Source organism: Crocodylus porosus, unplaced genomic scaffold (assembly GCF_001723895.1).
Source record: "Crocodylus porosus isolate Cpor-Errol unplaced genomic scaffold, CroPor_comp1, whole genome shotgun sequence".
In the NCBI taxonomy this organism is placed as follows: Eukaryota; Metazoa; Chordata; order Crocodylia; family Crocodylidae; genus Crocodylus; species Crocodylus porosus.
This window is the reverse complement of record NW_017728931.1, coordinates 51,190,603-51,197,718: the sequence shown is the minus strand read 5'-3', so window position 1 is coordinate 51,197,718 and position 7,116 is coordinate 51,190,603.

The window sequence follows — 7,116 nt, the reverse complement described above, 5'->3', positions numbered from 1 at the left end:
GAGCCAGGACAACTCCCTCTACCCTCTGGAATTTAATTGCATGTGTACCTGTGCCCTATGTGGACTTTGCTGTTTGGCCTAACCCAGTCTCCTTGTCTATCATCTGCTGACTTTCATAGGAAGTTTTATGCAACAGCTGATTTGGACCTTTGTTCTCTTGGCCAACTCAGAGTACAGGGCTCTGCACAGCAGTCCCCTAACCTGCAACTGCATGAACAGATTTTGCTTGACTTATGCCCTTGATGTTAGTGGAGCCCTGTGTGGCAGCACTTGCCTGATCAAAACTCAACTGCCAGCTCACAAAAGGTGAAATCTGAGCTCTAGTGACATTGACAGTTTTGCTGTTGATTCCAGGTTTTCATTCACAGAGGAGAAACATTTGAGACAGACTATACATAGAACTCCATCAAATGCACAGGGAAACAAAGAGAAAGAACTTGAGACATCTTATTACAACCATAAATTAAAGAAACTGCTGAGACTGTGCTGCTGTCTAGGCTGCTATCGCCCCTTTAAGGCTGTTCCTTGATAACTTCAATGTTTTGCGTAGTGCAATTAGCTTGAGCTGGAATTCTAGGAAAGCTAGAAACTAATTTCTTCCACTGTTTGAAATTTGTGTTATTAATTATGGGCCTCAAGATAGGGCCGTTTGTCTACTGCTGATGTTTAAATTGCCTTCCAGGATTTCACAAGCCCAACTCAGTTATTCAAACATTTTGGCTGATTGCACCTCAGTGGAGCACACATCATTTTTGGTTGGTGAAACTACAGCTTGCTATTAATGAACTTTGAGAACAAATGAAGTGGAATGTTTTGTACGTGAATTCTTCTAATCTGTTCCTGGAAGAAGAGAACATCCGAGAGCAGCATGAGGAATACTAGTGAGGTGGATCAGAAGCCTGTGGGATGGAGACACCAATGCTGTGAGGCCATTTCCCTAGTATAATCACAAATATGCTGGGGTGGAAATGAAGAGGAGCTGGTATCTGAAGTGTGTGGGGCACTGTGGTTTTTGTGCACATATGGTTTCATGTCATAGTGCTTAGGACCACAAAACCTGGACCAAGACCCCAGTGTACTAGGTGTTGTACAAACACGGGACAAAATATGGGGTCTGCACCAAAGGGGTGATAATTGGAGCCAAGAGACAATAGGTGCATGCAGAGAGACAGAGGAGCATGAGGAAATAGTGAAACAGAACTGACCTGCATCAGGGGCTGTGGTATCTGCACAGCAAGTGGTCTGAGAGTGAAAGCAAGACCAAGGAAACTGGGAAGTGCTGGGAAGGGGATCAGGAGATCTGTCTCCTTCCCTTCCCTTAAAATACCAAGCTGGTTTCAGCTGTAAGGGCAACCCAGGAAGATGGGGAGGTAGAGAAAGATGCTGCTTGGGAAGAGGGGACAGCCAGGGGCTGGGAGCAAGTTAGGGTCAGATCCTTAGTTGCTGCAAATTAAAGTCATGCCTCAACTTAATTCATTGCTGATTTGTGCCAGCTGCCATGCTGTTCCCTAGGGAAGAGATAGGGGCACAGGGCTGAGCATGGGGTTGTGGACTCAGAAGCAACTCATGAAGGGCAAAGGCCCGGTTCCAGACCTTTCTCCCCTCACTGCATGGGCAATTAAGTTGATCCTACCATTGAGAATGGCTTTGACTGTTTGCTGGGCACTGGCAGAATGAGGCCAAGGTTGTTTTCTTGTTCTGGGGAACTGATTCATCTCCCACATTGCCATTATTAATGTGCTTCACCTCTGCAATGAGTGTACCCTCACATCAGGGGAGGGAGGGACTGTGCTCAGGAAAACACCTACTTCTTTCCCTGTATTGACAATTAGCAGCCACAGTTGGATATTGCTATTGGAGACCTGATAACCACTCTCCAGCATGGACTGTCACAGTGCCAATACCAGTTCATCACTACAGCAACAAGGGGAAAACCTGAACCCCTGAGATGCCTTCCATTCTCCCTCCCACTCAGTGGGTATGTGGGTGGGGAAGACCTTTGTCCTTGCTGATCTGCTCACCTATGAGAGATTCATTGTCGACCATTATATCTCATGCCCAGAGTCAAAGGACTTTGCATCCTACTTTTCATAGCCCCCCTAGTCCCCATGTTGTCCCAACTGTGCATTCAGATAGGAGTTGCTAAGTGAAGGTAAAAGGCTTCATTTCTCATTATCTGTCTCCCACCCTCCCCAAGAGCCCCTCAGACACATTCTGGGAGTGGAATCCATGATGGAGAAGTCAAAGATGATGCACTCCACCTGCAAACTCCAGACACAGCATAGTCTGTTCCAACCCAGTGGCAACACCCTTCCCTGTCCTGTGGGGATCTCAAGACAGGCATATGTATCAGTGAAACCTCATAATGCCCCTGAGGAACAAGATAAGAAGATTAAATAGAGAGTGGACTTGCTTTACACCTACCAAGGAAATGCAGCCACATCAGAGATGAAGTGCAGCACCTGAGTAACATATGCACCGACATTCCACACCAGGTTTGGATGAAGGATGAAGACATGATTGTATCTGCCCTTTATTAGAAATGTGCTTAATGGAATCAGCTCCACATTAGAATCAAAACCCCAAGACCAAATATCAAAAGCCTGGTACAGTCTGCACTTTTTTTCCATTGCTTATTAGGATCTTCTTGCTTTATCAAAACCACTTATTAGAATAAAAATCCTCAACCATAATCAATGTGTACAAGCTTTTCCTTCTGCTGGCTACTGGAATCCAATCTACTGCAGGTCACACTGCCTGTGTGTGTACATGTGTTCTCTATGCAGGCAGGTTGAAAGTTAATAGTAATGAATGAGTAAAACACAACAAAGTGCTGAAACTGGACAGAGTTTCTTGATGAAACACTGTAGGGTGTTTTTCTTTGCTCGCTTTATGGTGCTTGTTAGAATAGCTGCTTATTAGAATCAGAAGGGCTCTGTCTGATGTGATCATACTAAATGGTGGACTCTGTCCTTTGTCTGAATAAAATTGCACTGGGGCAGACAGTAATTACCCATCCTGGAATTTCACCAGAAAGATTGGTTGAACAGACTCACAAAAATGTTCCTTAATTGCCACTCAGCACTCGGGACCTTGTAACGCAGCCCCTACCCCATTACTAAGGAGGAGAGGGCTAGGGAGCAACAGGCTGGCCCCAGGACTCTGTAAAAACTGCCAGGAGTTAAGAAGTTCTGGCAAAAGAAGCAGTAAGCCCCCCACTTCTCTCTCCTCCCCTGCACTGGGGAAAGTTCAATCAATGCCTGAAATGCAGAGGCTGTGGGAATTAGGCCATGATAGACAGGCCTGGTGGAGAAGTGGCTGGTCCAGTGACTCAAGGGGGGTGGTGGTGAGGGCAGGACTGTGGGCTTTATAAGGCCACGATCCTTGCTGAGACCTCAATGTGCTATTGACTTAGATCAGGGAAGAAGCTCCAGACCATAACACCTGAAGGCAGATCAGCAATCCCCTGCACTGAGGGTAAGTCATTTATATGTTTATCACTTATTATTGCATCAGACTGGAGGATTGGGAGTGGTGGAGGGGAGTTTTGGAGGCTATGGGAGAGCACTTGGGGAGGCATTGATGCTGTGTGGAGAAGGGTAAAAGATTGTGAGGTGGCATCCCAGAGAATATGGAGGAAGGGCCTCAAGCCCAAAATGACTGTGTAGGCAGGCCCAGAGCCCAGGAGGACTCAAGAACCAGAGAACTTTCAGCCCAAAGGACTATATAGATGGGGGAACAGAAAAAGGGCCCAAAGTCCATAGTCCTGGATGAGAGGCCCTGAACCCACTTGGGTGAGGGCAAAAGCTCAAGGAAGACCAGATGGTGATCAGCATGGAACAGGCACCAGAGGTCTAACTGGTTTTTGAAGGCAGCCTCCTAAGATACAGAGAAATTAGAACAGTGGAAACATGGCAGACTAGCAACTAAGGCCAGTTTTAACCCACTGGATTGGGGGTACTGACCTACTGCAGGTTCTAGGGGGTGCCGTGGACACCCCTGGGAAGTGCTAGGCAGTTACAGTCCTTCATACAATAAGACTTCGAGCCCCAAGAACCTCCCACCTCCAAGCTGGAATGTACTGGGCTCCTCTTAATCATCAGCACCACCTCTTCATAGTGCTTGCCTGCATGAGCAACTGGTGCCTTCTGAGTTGGCAGAGGGGCATGTGCCCCCCCTGACACCAGTCAGTGACTGGGGGTGTACCCCGGTGGCTAATATTGCTCACCAAAAAGTGGCTACGCTGCTTCCAGAAATCCCACGGCTACTTCCAGAAGTGGTGTGGCTGCTTTTGCTGGCAGCCCTGCTCCCTGACTGGTGCTTGCAGGCTGGGGGGACACCGGCACTCCCACCTGCCCCCCTGTCATCACCTAAACAGTGTGGCCTGACAGGGGGTGCACCAGTGCTCTCGGGGGGTGCATGTGCACCCCCATGTACTCCCTACGCGTCACCACTGCTTTCCTGGTCATGGAAGGTCAAGTAGTGACTTGGTAAGAAGCTACCTGCATGAAGAACAGACTTGTTGCCAGAACAGTTTTAATGTTTCTCCTTTTGAGACTGGGGTGGGGCCTAGAGGTCCTACTGTGCTGAGCAAAATTCAGGTCTAGCCCCAGTGCCCTGTGCCAAGAAAGTAGTAGTAATGTCCTGCTCTGTATGTGGATACAATCCTAGCAGCATAACTGTGCTTTGCACTGGTATAATTTATACTAGCCACTCTCCCTCAAGTGAAATTAAGATAGGCTGCTGAAAGCCCAGTCTTTCTGACATACCTTGGTCTTCACAAAAGGGTTTTATCTGCACGGCTGTATCCACCAGGGATCACTTACCTTCACTCATCTAAATGACTTTGATAGCCTTTGTCTGAGACAGCCTCTGGCCCAGGGAGCTTACAGTCTACACAGGTACAACAGGAGGCACAGGGAGGTGAAGACCACCCAGCCCATGGATGGTAAAGGCAAGAATGAAAGCCAGAAGCCTGGACCATCTGCCTGTATGTGACAGTCACCTCAGTTTCTCTGAGCCTTCTGTGCCACAGACCCTCTTGGAAGAAGGCATGGAAATGTTGCTGCTAGTGTTGGAGAAACATTTGGAAGGGAAGGAGTACTCTGAAAACTGTCTCTTGCCACTTGAATCCTGACAACAGAGACTGGCCTGTCCCACTTCACTGGTGACAAAGGTTTCCTTTTGTGCTGCAGTTAATGTTTAACTGCAGCCCCTTGAGCATCTCATATGGGCTTGTTTCAGCAAAGGCCTGGAGAGGGTGCAGGAGGGAGAGAGAAGGTCCCAGTACAGTTAGGGGGAGGGGGTGGGGGAGCAGCAGCCTCCTTCCATGTTTCCCACCCCAGGGATAGGTTGAGAGTTGTACAGGGTCTGTTTTTAGAAACCGTGGCAGATTCAAGAGCTGGGCCGAGTTTCCGAAGGGACACGCAAAACAAACAGCCTGCCATCTGCTCTATTGTCCTGGAATAGCGGCTGGGGGAAGCAGGGAGGAGGGAGCGAGAACTAGAGTGATGGAGGGAAAGGGACAGACAGGGAGGAAGAGAAGCAAAGGAAATGGGGGAAAAGGGGAAGGAGTGCAGAGACGAAAACAAAAAGGAAAGAGAGAAAGCAAATGATTAAGAAGAAGATAGGAGTGAGGGTGAGAGAGAGGGAATGGGAGAAGGGGTGGCCCAGAGGTGCATGTGGGGGTAACTGTTAGGGGATGGCAGGGAGGCTGGAGCCTGTTGGGTGTTACACAGAACCCCTCTGAGGGACAATGCACAGACCAAGAGGCAGTAACTTCTCCCCCTTGGCCAGGCTGGTATCTGGCCCATTTAGCACTCCTTCCCTCCAAGTGTTGTCCCCCACCACAGCAGCTCTGGACCCAGCTCCAGGCTGGCAGGAGATACAGATTGCAAAAGAAACAAACAGGACTTAGTGGCCTGTGTAACCATTCCCCCTCCACCCCCGTTCTCATCCTCGCCTGCATTGGCTTTTATCAAGTGCCGTAAGGCAGGGATTGAACTCCAGGCTTGGCAGCAGTGTAAATAACAGCAACATTGGCCTCTCCAGCCTAGGAGGGAGGAGGGCTGGTTTTAATCAAAGGTAAATAACAGCCAGTATTCTCTGACCCTTAATCCAATTTCCTAGAGCTGGAAAATAATGTTCCAGCCCAGACATGTGCCCCTGTCCCACTGGAGAAGAACAGCAGTGGCTGAAATAAGAGCCCGGGCATCAACCAGCTGCTCTGCACAGACAGAGCTCCAGAGATGAGAAGGGCCCAGTTGGACAGTTAGTGCGGCCTGCCTAGCCTGTGCACATGGGCCTTCACAGCATGTTCTCCTGTGCTTCCCCACCTCCAGAGTTAGCTGTCCCCAGCACAGGGGCTGCCAATGTATCCCTATGGACAATGAGTGCTTCCTTGCACATTCCATATCCCTGTACAGTGTACCCTAGTCCATCCCACAGAGAAATGTGCCCTAGCCAAAGCCTTACATCCAGCCCCTTCTGAACATTGAGGTGTTTTAGGTGGAAGGTGGAGGTCAGGGCCTTGAGTTTGCTGTAGGTGCCTCCAAGTACCCAGGGCTATCAAGCTCCTAAGCAATGTGAAAGTTGGCATTCAGATCTGAGCTGTGTCGGAAGGAAAATCTTGGGACCATCCCAAATAATGTGTGCGCTCCAGGTAGGTAACTAATGGTGGACACTGCTATCAGATCTTCATGGTTAGCTTCCTTATTCTACTTAACCTGTCATGTGGTGAGATACTCTTCTAGCATCCTCAGTGATGTGGCAAACACACTGTGGCTGTCTGCAAAGCTATCGCCCACCCTCCATTCTTATATTGTATGTAGTTATGGCAACAGTCACCAAGTCCAATGGTGCATACAGTCTCGCTGTCCAGTTTCCCCATCTTCAGTTTGGACAGACATGCTTGTATTGCTGTTAATAGCAGCCACACAGGCCCTGGATAGGGAGAGCTGTGAGTGGCAGGGGAGTTTGCCCTCTACCTTGCTCTCTGATTTGAGTTGGATATTGAGGCAGTTCCCAAAAGCAAAGCTCCCCTGCTGAGTAGGTCCTTGAACAAAGGGGTTGGCTCTCCTCTTTGCTCCAGCACTGGTATAGGTCTGCACAGGAAGG